We start from the raw sequence: 20,958 nt of genomic DNA on the forward strand, positions 1-20,958 counted from the left end.
GTTTCCAGCTGGGGTGATGTGTGTCACTGCTGGAACAAGGCAGATTAGGGACAATTTCTGTCTGTACTGGTTTCTCATTGGCCAGCTAAATATGGGGGCCTTTCAGTCCAAAGGACCACATGGAGGGTAGGTGGCTGAAAAGATCCACCTGTGTTGGATTTTTATGTGAGAAGCAAATCATCCTGGAAATATTGAATTGAATGTGTTTGCTCTAGGAACTAACAATATACTAATTAATATATATATGATGGTTATTTTGACCTTGATCTTCAAGATAAAACTTTTTTTTCTCTTTTCTCTCTCTCTTTTTTTCAATTAGCAATAATCACGCCTCTGATAAACCTCATTGGCTACAATACTGCCATTGTGCAAAGCTTCTCTCTCTCTCTCTCTCTCTCTCTCTGGTATATTTTTTTTTATTGGAGTTCAATTTGCCAACATATACTATAACACCCAGTGCTCATCCCATCAAGTGCCCCCCTCAGTGCCCATACCCAGGCACCCCAACTCCCTGCCTCCCTCCCTTCCACTACCCCTTGTTCATTTCCCAGAGTTAGGAGTCTCTCATGTTCTGTCTCCGTCTCTGATATTTCCCAATCATTTTCTCTCCTTTCCCCTTTAATCCCTTTCACTATTTTTTATATTCCCCGAATGAATGAGACCATATAATGGTTGTCCTCTGATTGACTTACTTCACTCAGCATAATACCCTCCAGTTCCATCCACATTGAAGCAAATGGTGGGTATTCATCCTTCCTGATGGCTGAGGGATATTCTATTGTATACATAGACCACAGCTTCTTTATCCATTCATCTGTTGATGAACACTGAGGCTCCTTCCACAGTTTGGCTATTGTGGACATTGCTGCTAGAAACATCGGGGTGCAGGTGTCCCGGCGTTTCACTGCATCTGTATCTTTGGGGTAAATCCCCAACAGTGCAATTGCTGGATCATAGGGCAGGTGTATTTTTAACTCTTTGAGGAACCTGCACAGAGAGGCTGCACCAGTTCACATTCCCACCAACAGTGCAAGAGGGTTCCCCTTTCTCCACATCCTCTCCAATGTTTGTTGTTTCCTGTCTTGTTAATTTTCACCATTCTCACTGGTGTGAGGTGGTATCTCATTGTGGTTTTGATTTGTATTTCCTTGATGGCAAGTGATGCGGAGCATTTTCTTATGCGCTTGTTGGCCATGTCTTCTTTGATGAAATTTCTGTTCATGTCTTCTGCCCATTTTATGATTCGATTGTTTGTTTCTTGGGTGTTGAGTTTAATAAGTTCTTTATAGATCTTGAATACTAGCCCTTTATCTCATAGGTCATTTGCAAATATCTTCTCCCATTCTGTAGGTTGTCTTCTAATTTTGTTGACTGTTTCTTTTGCTGTGCAGAAGCTTTTTATCTTGATGAAGTCCCAATAGTTCATTTTTGCTTTTGTTTCCCTTGCCTTCATGGATGTATCTTGCAAGAAGTTGCTGTGGCCAAGATCAAAAGGGGTGTTGCCTGTGTTCTCCTCTAGGATTTTGATGGATTCTTGTCTCACATGTAGATCTTTCATCCATTTTGAGTTTATCTTTGTGTATGGTATAAGAGAGTGGTCTAGTTTCATTCTTCTGCATGTGGATGTCCAATTTTCCCAGCACCATTTATTGAAGAGACTGTCCTTTTTCCAGTGGATAGTCTCTCCTGTTTTGATGAATATTAGTTGGCCATAGAGTTGAGGGTCCATTTCTGGGTTCTCTATTCTGTTCCATTGATCTATGTGTCTGTTTTCATGCCAGTACCATAAGCTGTGTCTTGATGATCACAGCTTTGTAGTACAAGCTGAAAACTGGCATTGTGAGGCCCCCGGCTCTGGTTTTCTTTTTCAATATTCCCCTGGCTAGTAGGGATCTTTTCTAATTCCACACAAATCTTAAAATAATTTGTTCCAACTCTCTGAAGAAAGTCCATAGTATTTTGATAAGGGTTGCATTGAATGTGTAAATTGCCCTGGGTAGCATTGACAATTTCACAATACTAATTCTTCCAATCCAAGAACATGGAATATTTTTTCCATCTCTTTGTGTCTTCCTCTATTTCTTTCAGAAGTGTTCTGTACTTTTTAGGGTATAGATCCTTTACCTTTTTGGTTAGGTTTATTCCTAGGTATCTTATGCTTTTGGGTGTAATTGTAAATGGGATTGACTCCTTCATTCTCTTTCTTCAGTCTCAGTGTATAGAAATGCCACTGATTTCTGGGCATTGATTTTTGTATCCTGCAACCCTGCCAAATTGCTGTATGAGTTCTAGCAATCTCAGGGTGGAGTCTTTTGGGTTTTCTATGTATAGTATCATATCATCTGCAAAGAGGGAGAGTTTGACTTCTTCTTTGCCAATTTGAATGCCTTTTATTTCTTTTTGTTGCCTGATTGCTGAGGCTAGGACTTCTAGTACTATGTTGAATAGCAGTGGTGAGAGTGGACATCCCTGTTGTATTCGTGATCTTAGGGGAAAGGCTCCCAGCATTTCTCCACTGAGAATATTTGCTGTGGGCTTTTCGTAGATGGCTTTTAAGATGCTGAGGAATGTTCCCTCTATCCCTACACTCTGAAGAGTTTTGATCAGGAATGAATGCTGTATTTTGTCAAATGCTTTCACTGCATCTATTGAGAGGATCATATGGTTCTTGTTTCTTCTCTTGTTGATGTGATCTATCACGTTGATTGCTTTATGAGTGTCGAACCAGCCTTGCATCCCAGGGATTAATTCCACTTGGTCATGATGAATAATCTTAATGTACTGTTGGAACCTATTAGCTGTATCTTGCTGAAAATTTTTGCATCTGTGTTTATCACAGATAGATATTTATATCTATAATTCTCCTTGGTGGGGTCTTTGTCTGGTTTTGGAATTAAGGTGATGCTGGCCTCATAAAATGAGTTTGGAAGTATTCTATCACTTTCTATCTTTCAGAACAGCTTTAGAAAAATAGGTATTGTTTCTTCTTTAAACATTTGATAGAATTCCCCTAGGAAGTCATCTGGCCCTGGACTTTTGTGTTTTGGGAGGTTTTTGATGACTGCCTCAATTTCCTCCCTGGTTATTGGCCTGTTCAGGTTTTCTATTTCTTCCTGTTCTAGTTTTGGTATTTTGTGATTTTCCAGAAATGTGTCCATTTCTTCTAGATTGTCTAATTTATTGGCATATAGCTGCTCATAATATGTTTTTAAAATCGTTTGAATATCCTTGGTATTGGCTGTGATCTCTCCTTTTTCATTTCTGATTTTTATTAATTTGTGTCTTTTTTTTCTTTTTAATGGTTTATCTATCTTATTAATTCTTTCAAAGAAACAACCCCTGGTTTTGTTGATCTGTTCTACAGTTCTTCTGGTCTCTATTTCATTGCGTTCTGCTCAAATATTTATTAACTCTCTTTTTCCACTTGGTGTAGGTTTTATTTGCTGTTCTTTCTCCAATTCCTTTAGGCGTGAGGTTAGCTTGTGTATTTGAGTTTTTTCCAATTTTTGGAGGGATGCTTATATTGCAATGTATTTACCTCTTAGGACTGCTTTTGATGTATCCCAAGGATTTTGAATAGTTGTATCTCCATTTTCTCTAGTTTCCATGAATCTTTTTTATTCTTCTGTAATTTCCTGGTTGTTCCATTCATCTTTTAGCAGGATGCTGTTTAACTTCCATGTGTTTGAGTTTCTTCCAAATTTCTTCTTGTGATTAAGTTATAGTTTCAAAGCATTGTGGTCTGAAAATATGCAGGGGACAATCCCAATCTTTTGGTGTCGGTTGAGACCTGATTTGTGACCCAGTATGTGGTCTATTCTGGAGAATGTTCCATGTGCTCTTGAAGAATGTGTATGCAGTTGCATTTGGATGTAAAGTTCTGTAAATATCTGTGAAATCCATCTGGTCCAGTGTATCATTTAAAGCTCCAGTTTCTTTGGAGTTGTTGTGCTTAGAAGGTCTGTGTTTTGCAGAAAATGCCATGTTGAAGTCTCCCAGTATTAGTGTATTATTATCTAAGTATATCTTTACTTTGGTTACTAATTGATTGATATATTTGGCATCTCCCACATTAGGGCATAAATATTCATGATTGTCAGATCCTTTTGTTGGATAGACCCTTTAAGTATGCTATAGTGTCCGTCTTCATCTCTTACTACAGTCTTTGGGATAAACTTTAATTTATCTGATATGAGGATTACTACCCCTGCTTTCTTTTGAGGACCATTTGATGGTAAAATGTTCTCCAACCTTTCATCTTGAGGCTCTAGGTCTCTTTAGGTCTAAAATGAGTCTCTTGTAGACAGCAAATAGAGGGGTCTTGCTTTTTTATCCAGTCTGAAGCCCTGCGTCTTTGGTGAGATCATTTAGCCCATTGACATTCAGAGTTATTCTTGAAAGATATTAATTTAGTGTCATCCTAATACCTATTCAGTCCCTGTTTTTGTGGATTATTTCTTTGGGCTTCCTCTTTCTTTTACAGAGTCCTCCTTAATATTCCTCGCAGAGCTGGTTTGGTGGTCACATATTCTTTCAGTTTCTGCCTATCTTGGAAGCTCTTTATCTCTCCTTCTATTCTGAATGAGAGCTTTGCTGGATAAAGTATTCTTGGCTGCATGTTCTTCTCATTTAGGACCCTGAATATATCCTGCCACACCTTTCTGGCCTGCCAGGTCTCTGTGGAGAGGTGTGCTGTTGATCTAATACTTCTCCCCATGTAAGTTAGGGATCTCTTGTCTCTGCTTTAAGGATTTTCTCTTTATCTTTGGAATTTGCAAGTTTCACCATTAAATGTCAAGGCGGTGAACGATTTTATTGCCTTTTTTTGGCGGGGGGAGCTCTCTATCTCCTGGATCTGAATGCTTGTTTCCTTCCCCAAATTAGGGAAGTTCTCAGCTATGATTTGTTCAAATATGCTTTCTGTCCCTCTGTCCCTCTCATTATTCTCTGGAACCCCAATTATATGTAGATTTTTCCTTCTGAGGCTGTCATTTATTTCCCTTAACCTTTCCTCATGGTCTTTTGTTTTTCTCTTTTTTTCTTCAGCTTTCTTCCTTGCCATCAACTTGTCTTCTATGTCACTCATTTGTTCTTCTATCTCATTAACCCTCATCATTAGGACCTCCAATGTGGATTGCATCTCATTTAATTGATTTTTAATTTCAGCCTGATTAGATCTAAATTCTGTATTCATGAAGTCTCTTGAATCCTTTATGCTTTTTTTTCCCAGAGCCATCAGTAGCTTTATTTGTGCTTCTGAATTGGTTTTCTGACATCGAATTGTAATCCAAATTCTGTAACTCTGTGGCAGAGAGTACTGTTTTTGATTCTTTCTTTTGTGGTGAGTTCTTCTTTCTAGTCATTTTGCTCAGTGCAGAGCGGCTGTATGAGTGGGCTGAGTCTAGAATATTAACCACGACCTAAGTAAATTTAACTCTAGATGATTCTGACGAGGTCAGAGACCAAAAATTGAAAACAAAGATGAGAACGAAATAAATGACCAGTAAAATGAAAAGAAAATTTTAAAACAAAGTAGTAAAAAATAAAAGACCAGGAATTGTAAAGAAGAGAGAAAAAAAAAGAAAAAAGCGGGGGGACTGGGAGATGGTGGTAGTGACAAAGTCACTAGGAGGGAGAATGTAGTCTACGTGAGGCATTTGAGAGGGTGATCCTCTTGGTTCTGAGTTATTAAGTTCTGTATGTTAGAAGATGGTCAGTCCCAAGTTTATATAATCCAGAAATACTTGTAGAGGGCACCAACATTGACCACCAAAACACAAATGAGATAAAAGAGGGGGGCAGAATGGGAATGAGGCATCTCACAGAATGAACCAGCATGGCATACCACTTGGTTCTGGGTGCATACTGGTCATGTTTTAGAAGGTATTAACTTCTGCCAGTGTAGAACAAAATGAGGCAGAGAAAACCACAAAACAAACAAACAAACAAACAAACAAAAAAACAGATCTTGTATATCTCCCAAAATTAAGTTGAGTATGTTAAAGGGAATCTAGAAGTGGAAAATATATCTAGGACCTGTAATTGCAGAAATATGAAAGTCAAAAAGGAAGAGTCTTAAAAATGAAGAGGTGGTAAAATATTGTAGTTAAGGTTGGAAAAGAGAAAAAAAATTGGAAATTTACAGTCTGATATAAAAACGCTTTGTACTGGAAAAAGGAAGAAAAAAAATAGGAGGGGTATCCTCTGGTTCTATATACTGTAAATCCGTCGACTTCCCCTGGAGCTTTCCAGTGCTGCTGGGTCCGGGGCTCGCCCTTCCCCCGTCCTTCCAGCTGGTCTCCCGGGGGCGGGGCCTGCGGTGCTGTCTCAGGTGTGCGCCCCTGGGGGATGCCCCGCCCCCGCCAGGTGCCCGGCTAGGCAGGCACCATTGCCCCCCAGGCCCGTGTCCCCTGCCCCCGCCCCTCCCGGGGCCCCTGCCCGACCCCCGGCTTCCCCCGAGGCCCCGGGGTGCGCTCCAGCCCTGCCCCGAGATGGGCCGCGGTGGGGGTGCGCTCTCCCCCGGCTCCCTCCTCTGCTCGAGACCCCGGGACCTGGGGGTTCCCCGCCCTCCTGCCGGCCTGCCCGACCCCCTGCCGACGCCCTGGAGGCCTTTCCCTCCGGGGAGAGGAGGGCGGGGTGGAAAGTTCCTGCTTCCCGGGGGCTGGGGCTTCCTGTCCCCAGGCTCTCCCAGCCCCCTTAGCCCGGCTCCCCGGGGGCCTCCCCTACTGGATTTTTTTTTTTTTTTTTAAGATTTATTTACTTATTCATGAGAGATACACAGAGAGAAAGGGAGGCAGAGAGAGAGGCAGAGACACAGGCAGAGGGAGAAGCAGGCCCCATGCAGGGAGCCCGACGTGGGACTCGTGGGACTCGATCCCTGGTCCCCAGGATCACACCCTGGGCCAAAGGCGGTGCTAAACCACTGAGCCACCTGGGCTGCCCGCCCCACTTGATTCTTTCTTATACTCCCCCGCTCTCCCCTTCCTTGTTAGAAGCAAAAACCCTTCTCCCTGGAGCGTTCCAGCTGTTCTCTTTTTACATCTCAGTTGGAGTTTGTAGGTTTCCAGAATGATTTGAAAGTTATCCAGGTAAGTTGTGGGGCCCGGTGAGCTGAGGACCCTACTCCTCCGCCATCCTGCCCTCCCCTCCCCAGGATAAAACTTTTGAATCCACTTTATAGATGCATACACACACTGAATCTGTTGGGATTTTAATAAAATTTTATTAAATCAGTGAGAAGAATAGATACATTTATGATTCTTAGGTTTCCTGTCTATGATTATATTCCATTTATTTAAATTTTTAATGAAGTTCAATTAAGTTTTACGATTTATTAAACTTCATTACATTTATCACAGGTTACTTTATATTTTGGTTGCCATGGCAAATTATCTTGAAAAAAATCCCCTATTTCTTATTTGGTACTTGTGTATAGAAAAAATTTCTCTATATTGTGTATAAATTTTTACATAGTGATCTTATGTGCTGTAACTTTGACATTCGTAGTAATTACAAATATTAAGATTTTCTAGGAGTTTTCTATTTAAAAATCATATCACTTAGAAAAAATGAAATTCCTTTTCATCTTTTACACTCTATTTTTTTCCATCCTTTTATACTTCTAGGAATTACAATACAGTGTGGAATAGAATGGGCGACCTTGACTTGGTTCTTATTTTATTTTATTTTATTTTTTTTATTTTTTATTTTTTTAATTTATTTTTTTATTGGTGTTCAATTTACTAACATACAGAATAACACCCAGTGCCCGTCACCCATTCACTCCCACCCCCCGCCCTCCTCCCCTTATACCACCCCTAGTTCGTTTCCCAGAGTTAGCAGTCTTTACGTTCTGTCTCCCTTTCTGATATTTCCCACACATTTCTTCTCCCTTCCCTTATTTTCCCTTTCACTATTATTTATATTCCCCAAATGAATGAGAACATATAATGTTTGTCCTTCTCCGACTGACTTACTTCACTCAGCATAATACCCTCCAGTTCCATCCACGTTGAAGCAAATGGTGGGTATTTGTCATTTCTAATAGCTGAGTAATATTCCATTGTATACATAAACCACATCTTCTTTATCCATTCATCTTTCGTTGGACACCGAGGCTCCTTCCACAGTTTGGCTATCGTGGCCATTGCTGCTAGAAACATCGGGGTGCAGGTGTCCCGGCGTTTCATTGCATTTGTATCTTTGGGGTAAATCCCCAACAGTGCAATTGCTGGGTCGTAGGGCAGGTCTATTTTTAACTCTTTGAGGAACCTCCACACAGTTTTCCAGAGTGGCTGCACCAGTTCACATTCCCACCAACAGTGTAAGAGGGTTCCCTTTTCTCCGCATCCTCTCCAACATTTGTTGTTTCCTGCCTTGTTAATTTGCCCCATTCTCACTGGTGTGAGGTGGTATCTCATTGTAGTTTTCATTTGTATTTCCCTGATGGCAAGTGATGCAGAGCATTTTCTCATATGCATGTTGGCCATGTCTCTGTCTTCCTCTGTGAGATTTCTGTTCATGTCTTTTGCCCATTTCATGATTGGATTGTTTGTTTCTTTGGTGTTGAGTTTAATAAGTTCTTTATAGATCTTGGAAACTAGCCCTTTATCTGATATGTCATTTGCAAATATCTTCTCCCATTCTGTAGGTTGTCTTTGAGTTTTGTTGACTGTATCCTTTGCTGTGCAAAAGCTTCTTATCTTGATGAAGTCCCAATAGTTCATTTTTGCTTTAGTTTCTTTTGCCTTCGTGGATGTATCTTGCAAGAAGTTACTATGGCCGAGTTCAAAAAGGGTGTTGCCTGTGTTCTTCTCTAAGATTTTGATGGAATCTTGTCTCACATTTAGATCTTTCATCCATTTTGAGTTTATCTTTGTGTATGGTGAAAGAGAGTGGTCTAGTTTCATTCTTCTGCATGTGGATGTCCAATTTTCCCAGCACAATTTATTGAAGAGACTGTCTTTCTTCCAATGGATAGTCTTTCCTCCTTTATCTAATATTAGTTGCCCATAAAGTTCAGGGTCCACTTCTGGATTCTCTATTCTGTTCCACTGATCTATATGTCTGTTTTTGTGCCAGTACCACACTGTCTTGATGACCACAGCTTTGTAGTACAACCTGAAATCTGGCATTGTGATGCCCCCAGATATGGTTTTCTTTTTTAAAATTCCCCTGGCTATTCGGGGTCTTTTCTGATTCCACACAAATCTTAAAATAATTTGTTCTAACTCTCTGAAGAAAGTCCATGGTATTTTGATAGGGATTGCATTAAACGTGTATATTGCCCTGGGTAACATTGACATTTTCACAATATTAATTCTGCCAATCCATGAGCATGGAATATTTTTCCATCTCTTTGTGTCTTCCTCAATTTCTTTCAGAAGTGTTCTATAGTTTTGAGGGTATAGACCCTTTACCTCTTTGGTTAGGTTTATTCCTAGGTATCTTATGCTTTTGGGTGCAATTGTAAATGGGATTGACTCCTTAATTTCTCTTTCTTCAGTCTCATTGTTAGTGTATAGAAATGCCACTGACTTCTGGGCATTGATTTTGTATCCTGCCACGCTACCGAATTGCTGTATGAGTTCTAGCAATCTTGGGGTGGAGACTTTTGGGTTTTCTATGTAGAGTATCATGTCATCGGCGAAGAGGGAGAGTTTGACTTCTTCTTTGCCAATTTGAATGCCTTTAATGTCTTTTTGTTGTCTGATTGCTGAGGCTAGGACTTCCAGTACTATGTTGAACAGCAGTGGTGAGAGTGGACATCCCTGTCTTGTTCCTGATCTTAGGGGAAAGACTCCTAGTGCTTCCCCATTGAGAATGATATTTGCTGTGGGCTTTTCATAGATGGCTTTTAAGATGTCGAGGAATGTTCCCTCTATCCCTACACTCTGAAGAGTTTTGATCAGGAATGGATGCTGTATTTTGTCAAATGCTTTCTCTGCATCCAATGAGAGGATCATATGGTTCTTGGTTTTTCTCTTGCTGATATGATGAATCACATTGATTGTTTTACGGGTGTTGAACCAGCCTTGTGTCCCAGGGATAAATCCTACTTGGTCATGGTGAATAATTTTGTTAATGTACTGTTGGATCCTATTGGCCAGTATCTTGTTGAGAATTTTTGCATCCATGTTCATCAGGGATATTGGTCTGTAATTCTCCTTTTTGGCGGGGTCTTTGTCTGGCTTTGGAATTAAGGTGATGCTGGCTTCATAGAACGAATTTGGAAGTACTCCATCTCTTTCTATCTTTCCAAACAGCTTTAGGAGAATAGGTATGGTTTCTTCTTTAAACGTTTGATAAAATTCCCCTGGGAAGCCATCTGGCCCTGGACTCTTGTGTCTTGGGAGGTTTTTGATGACTGCTTCAATTTCCTCCCTGGTTATTGGCCTGTTCAGGTTTTCTATTTCTTCCTGTTCCAGTTTTGGTAGTTTGTAGCTTTCCAGGAATGCGTCCATTTCTTCTAGATTGCCTAATTTATTGGCGTATAGCTGTTCATAATATGTTTTTAAAATCGTTTGTATTTCCTTGGTGTTGGTAGTGATCTCTCCTTTCTCATTCATGATTTTATTAATTTGAGTCTTCTCTCTCTTCTTTTTAATAAGGCTGGCTAATGGTTTATCTATCTTATTAATTCTTTCGAAGAACCAACTCCTGGTTCTGTTGATCTGTTCCACAGTTCTTCTGGTCTCGATTTCGTTGAGTTCTGCTCGAATCTTTATTAACTCCCTTCTTCTCTTGGATGTAGGATCTATTTGCTGTTTTTTCTCTAGCTCTTTTATGTGTAAGGTTAGCTTTTGTATTTGAGTTCTTTCCAGTTTTTGAATGGATGCTTGTATTGCGATGTATTTCCCCCTTAGGACTGCTTTTGCTGCATCCCAAAGATTTTGAATGGTTGTATCTTCATTCTCATTAGTTTCCATGAATCTTTTTAATTCTTCCTTAATTTCCTGGTTGACCCTTTTATCTTTTAACAGGATGGTCCTTAACCTCCATGTGTTTGAGGTCCTTCCAAACTTCTTGTTGTGATTTAGTTCTAATTTCAAGGCATTATGGTCCGAGAATATGCAGGGGACGATCCCAATCTTTTGGTATCGGTTCAGACCCGATTTGTGACCCAATATGTGGTCTATTCTGGAGAAAGTTCCATGTGCGCTTGAGAAGAATGTGTATTCAGTTGAGTTTGGATGTAAAGTTCTGTAGATATCTGTGAAATCCATCTGGTCCAGTGTATCATTTAAAGCTCTCGTTTCTTTGGAGATGTTTTGCTTAGAAGACCTATCGAGTATAGAAAGAGCTAGATTGAAGTCACCAAGTATAAGTGTATTATTATCTAAGTATTTCTTCACTTTGGTTAATAATTGATTTATATATTTGGCAGCTCCCACATTCGGAGCATATATATTGAGGATTGTTAAATCCTCTTGTTGAATAGATCCTTTAAGTATGATATAGTGTCCCTCTTCATCTCTCACTACAGTCTTTGGGGTAAATTTTAGTTTATCTGATATAAGGATGGCTACCCCTGCTTTCTTTTGAGGACCATTCGAATGGTAAATGGTTCTCCAACCTTTTATTTTCAGGCTGTAGGTGTCCTTCTGTCTAAAATGAGTCTCTTGTAGACAGCAAATAGATGGGTCCTGCTTTTTTATCCAGTCTGAAACCCTGCGCCTTTTGATGGGGTCATTAAGCCCGTTCACATTCAGAGTTACTATTGAGAGATATGAGTTTAGTGTCATCATGATATCTATTCAGTCTTTGTTTTTGTGGACTGTTCCACTGAACTTCTTCTTAAAGGGGAATTTTAAGAGTCCCCCTTAAAATTTCTTGCAGAGCTGGTTTGGAGGTCACATATTCTTTTAGTTGCTGCCTGTCTTGGAAGCTCTTTATCTCTCCTTCCATTTTGAATGAGAGCCTTGCTGGATAAAGTATTCTTGGTTGCATGTTCTTCTCATTTAGGACCCTGAATATATCCTGCCAGCCCTTTCTGGCCTGCCAGGTCTCTGTGGAGAGGTCTGCTGTTACCCTAATGCTCCTCCCCATAAAAGTCAGGGATTTCTTGTCTCTTGCTGCTTTAAGGATCTTCTCCTTATCTTTGGAATTTGCAAGCTTCACAATTAAATGTCGAGGTGTTGAACGGTTTTTATTGATTTTAGGGGGGGATCTCTCTATTTCCTGGATCTGAATGCCTGTTTCCCTTCCCAGATTAGGAAAGTTTTCAGCTAGAATTTGTTCAAATACATATTCTGGCCCTCTGTCCCTTTCGGCGCCCTCGGGAACCCCAATTAAACGTAGGTTTTTCTTCCTCAGGCTGTCGTTTATTTCCCTTAATCTATCTTCATGGTCTTTTAATTGTTTGTCTCTTTTTTCCTCAGTTTCCCTCTTTGCTATCAACTTGTCTTCTAGGTCACTCACTCGTTCTTCCACCTCGTTAACCCTCGTCGTTAGGACTTCTAGTTTGGATTGCATCTCATTCAATTGATTTTTAATTTCTGCCTGATTAGCTCTAAATTCTGCAGTCATGAAGTCTCTTGAGTCCTTTATACTTTTTTCTAGAGCCACCAGTAGCTGTATAATAGTGCTTCTGAATTGGCTTTCTGACATTGAATTGTAATCCAGATTTTGTAACTCTGTGGGAGAGAGGACTGTTTCTGATTCTTTCTTTTGAGGTGAGGTTTTCCTTCTAGTCATTTTGCTCAGTGCAGAGTGGCCAAAAGCAAATTGTATTGGGAAAAAGAGAAAAAGAGAGGAGAGAAAGAAGGAAAGAAAAGAGAAAGAGAAAAAAAAAAGGGAAGAAAAAGAAAAAAAAAACGAAAAAAAAAAAAAAAAGAAAAAGAGAAAGAAAAAGAAAGGAGAAAAAAAGGGGGTGGGGGAAGGAAACAAATCAAAAAGCAAAACAAAACAAAAACAACAAAAAAAAAAAAAAAAAAAAAAAAACGAACCACAGGGGAGTATGTTCTGATTCTGTGTTCTTTAAGTCCCTTGGCTTCTCCTGGAAGTTGTCCGTCTAGCTGGTGTTCTGGGGGAGGGGCCAGCTGTGCTGATTCTCAGGTGTTAGCAGTTGCGGGAGCTGCTGTGCCCCTGCCTGGTGCAGGGCTCAGGGGGGGTTGTTTACCCCGTGAGGCCGCAGGAGGAGCAGCCCCAGTGGCGGGGCAGCTCTGGAAACCTGGATTCAGCTCCGGCAGTAACTCCGGAGCTCTCCGTCTGCAGGGCCTGGAGGCTCCGGGGAGGGGCCGCTGATCTGCTCAGCTGGGGCAGGAGCGTCCTCGCTGTCCTGGGCCCTCCCGGCCTCTGCCTGTCCCGGGGGAAGGCTGGATCCTGGGCTGTGTCCCGGCGCCCTGTGCTCCGGAGCCTGCGCTGTTGGATTCGCGCTCCCGGGCCGCGCAGCCCCCTCCGCGGAGCCGCCGCCCGAGCCCCTCCGAGCTGCTCCAGGTCCCGCCGTGCGCGCTGCAGCCCTTAGGGAGCTCGGCGCACTCTCCTGGGCGCGCAGTTGCTGTTACTGTCCCGGGGAGCCCGAGGGCATCCCCGCCCTCCTGGGTCCTGCTCCACCTCCCTGCGAGCCTCTTTCCCCCCAGGAAGGTCGGTGCAGCTCCTGCTCCTCCGGGACGGGGCTCTCCTGTCCTGGGGACACTCGCCCCGGCCTCAGCCCGGCTCCTCGCGGGGCCCCTCCCCCTCGGAGGCCTTTGTTCCTTTATTTCTTTTTCCTCGTCTTCCTACCTTGATAGAAGCGCGAACTCTTCTCACTGTTGCATTCCAGCTGGTCTCTCTTTAAATCTCAGGCCGAATTCATAGATTTTCAGGATAATTTGAAGGTTTTCTAGGTAGTTTGGTCTTGGTTCTTATTTTAAAGAGAATGTTTCTAAATTTTCGTCCTGAAGAATGTTTGCTATAGGTTTTTGGTAGCTATGCTTCATTAAGTTAGAGAAATTCCCTTTATTTCTTAGTTTCTATGAATTTTTATCAAAAAAACTGAATTTCATCAAATTTTTCTTCATCTGTTGATAATCATACATCATTTCTGCTATGTTACACTCATATATTTTGAGTTAATAGAAACAACATCCTCCTAAGTCAAATTTATGAGATATACCCAACTAGGTCTTGATACATTATATTTCTTAACTTTTCCTAGACTTGCCAATATTTTGATGAGGTATTTTGAATCTATGTTCCTGAAAAGAGCTTGGTCTTCCCTTTTCTTTTTTCACACTTTTCATCCTTTTCTTTCCCTCAGGGGTCCCTGAGTAGGCCCCCCACATTAGAGCTAGTCATTCCAGCCTCTGATTTCTAACCTCTTCTTCATACTTGCCACCTCCTTGTCTCTCTGGGATGAGTTCAGTGTAATTCTTTTAGGTTTGTAATTTCCTATTAATCAGTGTATTGATTCTGTTCAACTCACCCATTTTTAATTTCAGTGCTTATTTAAAAAAAATTTTTATTAGCTTCTTTCCCCAAAATCTATCTATTTTAGGAATCTTCCTCATTTTTTATGTAACATATTTTTTCTTTAAACTACTTTTGTATGTTTTTATGTGATAATACTAAGTTATAGTACTTTAAGGATCCTCTATTGTTTCTTCATTTATTTTGATTCTTATTCATGGTAGCCTGTTTCCTTATAATGTTTGGTCATTTTTTTTTTTTTTATTGTGAGCCCATATTTATCTGAACTTAATTTGTGAGTTTTCTAAGAGGGCCAAGGTTGCCCTGTTTTCCTCCAAAGAGAATTTATTTGATTTCAGTTAAGGACAAGAAATAATACTAACTTTGTTCATTTTTCTGGCCATTAGTGTAATACATGTTCAGTATTCAGATCCATGTGGGGCCAGGCCCATGGTTACCTGTACACAGAGATGGTGTGTTTGTCATTATTACATCTAACACAGCTGTGGTGGAGATGGGAGGATGTCCTTGTCCTCTCCCTTTGCTGCCTGCAGGCAGAGTATTATTTTTTTCCCCGGCTTTTTATTTTCAAGTCTTTGTGTGTGTGTGTGTGGTGAGGAGAGCATCTCAGGTCCTTAGATTGGGTTTTGCTCATACTTGGGCAATGCTAGTTTCCAATTTCCTGCATGGCTAGCTATTAATTCCAAATTGTGTAATTCTTGATAAAGGCATTTGATTATTTACTGCCCTGATTTTATTTACCCTAACTTTGTTGTTGTGTTTGCTGGTCTTTTGCCCTTGGGAATTTCCTTTAGCTCCATTTTTGTGAGCTCAGCAATGCCTTTTGTTTGCTTTTATTGAAGTATGGTTGACATACAATGTTAAATTTCTTTTAGGTGTACGGCATAGTGATTTGATGAGTTTATTTATTATACGATACTCATCACAGTGTGGATCCCATCTGTCACCATACAATGCTAATACATTACCATTGACTATATTCCCTGTGCTGTACCTTTTATCCCTTTGACTTACTCATTCCATAGCTGGAAACCTGTACTTCCCCTTCCCTTAATCTATTTTGCCCATCTCCCCTTCTCTGCTCCTCTGGCAGTTTGTTCTCTGTATTTATGGCTCTAATAATGCTTTTTGTTTACTTATACATTTGTTATTTTTAGATTCCACATATAAGTGAAATTGTATAGTATCATTTGTCTTTCTCCATCTGACTTCTTTTAGTTAGCATAATATCCTTTGGCTTCATCCAAGTGGTTGCAAATGGCAAAATCTCATCCTTTTAATGGCTGAGTAGTATTCCATTATATATATAAAATCACATCTTTATCCATTCATCTTTTGATGGACACTTGGGTTGCTTCCATATCTTAGCTATTGCAAATAATGCTGCAATAAATACAGGGATGTGAGCTCAGCAATATTTTTAACTTCGTTGTAATTTATCTAACATCTAGTTCTTTTGGAGTGAGCCTTTTTTCCTTTTTGGTCAGAGTATCTAGTCCCTCTTCTTGCTAGAAACAGAAGTTTTATGGCACCCTATTTTTTCTCTGAACTCTACTCTTTAGTTTGCATGGAGATAAAATCTGATTGTCCTTCCTGGGTCAGAAGATTACATTTTGGAAGTAAATAAAAAAGGACCCAAAATTTAGCAGCCACAGATCCAGGTCCAGTTATAAGAGCCCAAACTAGGAGACAGAGTAAGAATCTGACCAAGCCCATGTGGGCCCTTATTAGATGCATGAAGCAGTCTTCTGCTTTTGCACTTGTTGGAAAGCAGTTGGAGGCTTTTTTTCCTCTAGAAGCTTTTATAGAGGTCTCTGAGGTTGATGTTGCTACTTGTGGTTGATTTGTTTTGCTCATATGGCAAGTCCCAGTTATCAATGTGCTTACCTAAACCCTGGTGGTCAGTTGCCTCTGAAAAAAAGAAAAAAGAGCAACAATCTCAGAAATGGCCTGTGTGTGTAACACAACTCAGAACCCCCAAAATATTCAGATTGCTGTGACTGAAATCAGGTGTTCTAAAACAAATTTGGCATTTTTCTAATTTCTCCTTTATCTTGAAGTTGATTTTTAAAAATCATAATATATACTTGAGGTAATCAAAAATAGATAATTGTGTTCCCCTAGCCTCCTGAGATGGGGTAAAGTAGGAGGAGGGAAAATTTGAAGAACATATAAATGGGACACACAGGAGGTTAGTCTTGACTTTTCCAGACAAATACATTTTCTGAAAAGAACTGCATAACTTTAGAAAGCTACTTTGCAAGGCTAAGATCATTCTTTCTTCTTCTTTTTTTTTTTTGAAATACACCTTGTTATTTGGTGAGATTTTCCATTACCATTTCCTACTACATGAAAAATAAACCAATTGTACCTGTTTGTCTACCCAATTCCCTTGAAAGTACAATTCAGGGATCCAATAACAATCCAGCCAATTCTAGAAAAACCTTGCAAGTTAGAAATTGAGTTCAGTGGCTAACAAGAGTTAGAGGCAGTTAATTAGAAATATAGCATACATTATGTAATTTTACTAAGGAAGAATTCACCGTCCAGAAGGCTGGCTGAATTACAGATAGTAAGAAAACTTTAAAACACCCGAATCAAGTGATTCAGAGTCCCTACTATAAAATCCTGGATTAGTGAAGCAATTTTCACTATCCTTTATTTATTAAACTGAAGTCTATTTGAAAAGGGGAGGTGGTGTTGAATGTGGATTTGCTTTTGCTGCCAATTTCAGACATAAAATCTTTTTAGTACCTGGTAAAGGTAATGATAATTCTATCTAGTGGAAAATGTGGGTATATGTGCAGGTGTTCCACAGTTACTTGTGAGGGTGGGAGTGTTTGAACACATATATATGTATGATTTAGTCTCTATCACAGAGTCATCTTGTAGGTTCTGATACTGTATACAAGTTTCACATTCACTTGTCACAAAGAAGATAATGGTAAACTGTTTGTTCTCTGCTTACATTGCCGTGCTCTGTGATTATGTGCTCCCAGTGATGTACAATGCACATCTCCTTACAGCAATGACGCAACAGCTGAAGAAAATGGTCAAAAGAAAGCTTTTGGTGCAGTGCGCATAGCTTACCTGTGGAGACAACCCATATAATCTGGAAAGATGTGGAGCTATTCCTGTTCAGAAGGGTGACTCAGACCCACTGCTGCCGTTTATCTCTGAAGATTCACATGCCCAGTTATCTCTTTTGTAGTTATAGAATCAGAAGTCTTCATTCCTTCTCTAGCACACTTCCTGTTTAGCCTGATCTTGGAGCCCTCTCCCCAGGGATGGTCACTAACCCAAGGGGCTAGCAGTGTGGGCACAGCAACACATTCTCAAACATTTTTAGAAACCACCCAACAATCTTAATTTAATGGATGACCCCTTTCCCTAGCCCATGAAGCCCAAGAATAATTTAATGGAGCATCTACATATTCTATGTGTTTAAGTGTAGGTGCTCTAAAGATGAGGCAACCTAAAGTTTTGATTCAGTCTTGTTCTGGACTTGCAATCTTCTTGTAGTTTACTCTACACATTGTAGTATTATTTTGGGGGAAGATTTTGAGAGAGAGAGAGAGAGAGAACATGAGCTGGGGGAAGGACAGAAGGAGAGGGACAAATTCCCTGCTGAGTGTGGAGCCCAATATGGGGCTCTGTCCAGGACCCTGAGATCATGACCTGAGCTAAAATCAAAAGTTGGGCCCTTAACTAGTTAAGCTACGCAGGTGCCCCATGAACACATTGTAGTACTTCAAACCTCTCTCCTTTGCATGTGATGTCACTCTGCCAAGAATGCCCCTTTATCTTTTCACTTAGAAAACTCCTATTCATTCTTCAAAGTCCTTCCTTTTCTGTAGAGCTTTCCCTGAATATTTCTGACAGAGAATAACTTCCTCTCTCAATAACTTTTGTGACTTATTTATCTCTTATTGAAATATCATTCTAAATTTAAACTGATATTAATGAGTATTAATTGTTTGTCTTACCCACTGGACTGTGAGGTCTTTGGTGGCAGAGACTATCTTCCATCTACCTTTGTATTCCCTGTCTCTATCACAGCAAGTACTGGGCAGATAGTACAGCTTCTTCAATAGGATTAATCCTGTTACAACAGTAGGATTGCTTGTGTGTGTCTTTGGGCAGTCTGTATGTTTACCAGTTATAGAAATAGCTGCTCCAATCCCCAGATCTCTGCTCTATCTCAACCTCAATTCATAACACAGATTGAAGCCAGCCGACAGTAGAGGGTATATTTTTGCTTCTGATTTTTTTCTGGCCTCCCAAGAAAGTGGCTCATTAATCTCATTCCTGTAAACTGTGAAATAGGTAGGTCTTGGGTTAGAGTTAGAGGCTATTTCCATTAATTAGGTTGCCCACAACTCAAGTCCATGGCTTTCTGGGGGCACTTTTATGCCAGAAGGGCCACAGATAATGGTTTCCAAATAGGATCCAAAGTCTAGATTACCTTCAAACAAGGTGAAATGTTCCTAGAGCTAACAATTAAATAGATTTATCTTTCTTCTTTTTTCCTGGATCTTTGTCCTAAAATCCACTGTGGTTAAACTGCTAGTTGGTCAGACTCTCTAAGATTTATGAACATTTTTCTGTATCATTGAAACTGACTTTTAAAGAGCAAATGATTTCCCACCAGTAATTGGAATCCCCCAAAGATAGTATCCTCTATGAATTCACAACCTGTTAGATTCCTGGCCTGAGGGACTCTGTGTTTTGTTCTGCCTCAAGAGATGTAAGGGAGAGATTACATTCTGTGTTAGTAAGTTTCTGACTAAAGTGACCTTTAATTAAAATCAGGCAATTAATTGTAATTACCATTTTTTTTTCTTCAAGTGTTTCATGCATTCATTTGTTTAGTATTTTAGGTGCATTTTTAAACTATTCTGTTACATTTCAAGGGAAATGAACTATTATGATAATGATATGGTAGGTTAAGAAAGAATGGAATGCCTGCATGGCTCAGTTGGTTAAGTGGCTGGCTCTTGGTTTCAGCTCAGGTCTTGATCTCGGGGTCATGGGATCCAGCTCCAAGTCCTTGGGCTCTGCGCTCAATGGGGAGTCTGAGGATTCCCCCCTCTCTCTCTCTCTGCCCCTCCCCCTGCTTGTTCTCTCTCTTAAATAAATCTTTAAAAAAAAAGGAAAGACCCTTTTTATTTATTTATTTATTTTGAAAGACCCTTTTAAAGCATACTTTCCTTCCTTCCCTTCCTTCCTTTTCTTCCTTTCCTTAACAAAGAGCCTTGGACACAAATATAAATAATGCCAAGTGCTCTCAACTGGTATATAGTCTGGCAGGGGAAAGCTCATTAAAGGAATGACACTAATGAGGTTGGGGGGGCGGGGCTTGAAGATGAACTGGGCCCACAGAGAATTGGCACCTGATCACTTCTATGGCATGGGAGAAGTGGTCAGGGAAGACTTTGAAGAGCCCTGACCCATCTACCTATTTTCTACCCTGACAGCACACACATCTCAGAGGTGGTGGATACAAGCTCTGACTCCTGTTCTAGGCAGGAGAAATAGCATGTACAGATGAGGGAGGCCTAGGAAGAAATAAGGATATCTTTTTCTTGGGAGTAAGGGGTTGACTTCTGCTACAAAATTTGTCAATTCTAAAGTAAATCTTAACTTACAGCAAGAAAGGAGCAAGCAGGCATTACAAACAACTGAAGCCAGAGATAGGGGAAGAAGATTCTTGGACCAGATAGTGATTCTGGGGGGAAAAAGAGATCAGGAATGCTCTCTAAGGAGAGCAAGTGGGCCACATTTAAATGTAAGGATTGAGCAACAGCCCATCACTTCAGCAATGAGCTAAGGATTGACTCCACATCAGTAGTCAGCCAATCCAGTCTCCTAGGGTCTCTGGACTCTAAGCTCTGGTCCAGTGTTCTTCACCAATAGAGGGAGGGTGATGGTGATGATGGTGGTGATGTTTCCAGTTGCTAGGACATGTATGTATCTCAGAGCCTGGAGGTGGGGCAGAGTGTTTTTTAGCTCCCAGATGAGAATTAATAAAGTAATAAGGATGGCAACCAGACATTGAATGGAGTCCACTTCAAATTTTCAATAATACGTGTGACATTTTTCTCTCTACATCAAAACAATTTTCCTGTTGAGCTTTGTTATTCTCTGCTCGATGAAGGCTTTTTGAAATGATAAAACCATGGACAATGTCGGAAAAATTTCATTGAGAACAGGAAACTGTCCTTGTGTTTTTGGAGGCAATTAGTAGGCTTGATTGACATTTGGGGAAAAAATGTCCTGCAGTGATGGGTGCATTGTATACCAGCAGAGATTAAGACCTTAAATGGATGAATTTAATTAGTTTTAAGTAAATGAACTTGAAACAGGTAATGGTACCACGTCATAGGTTAATTCTATAGCCCAAAAGGAGCTTGTTTGTCCTGAGGAGCATCTGGAGTTCATAAGGGCTGCCAGCGGGTTTTTTTTTTTTTTTTTTTTAAAGAACCCTTTGTTGTTCCTTGCTTTTAAGCCAGGTGGAAGCCCAGGCCATGTCAACCAGAGTCTAGAAAC

The 20,958-nt window shown here is 40.4% G+C and overlaps 1 pseudogene; it reads right to left on the minus strand.

Annotated features, from left to right (window-relative positions):
• Positions 1-303: 303 nt before the first annotated feature.
• LOC140612171 (U4 spliceosomal RNA) lies at positions 304-376 on the minus strand (annotated as a pseudogene).
• Between the last annotated feature and the right edge of the window lie 20,582 nt (positions 377-20,958).

The sequence above is a fragment of the Canis lupus genome, chromosome 20 (genome assembly GCF_048164855.1).
Source record: "Canis lupus baileyi chromosome 20, mCanLup2.hap1, whole genome shotgun sequence".
Classification (NCBI taxonomy): Eukaryota; Metazoa; Chordata; class Mammalia; order Carnivora; family Canidae; genus Canis; species Canis lupus.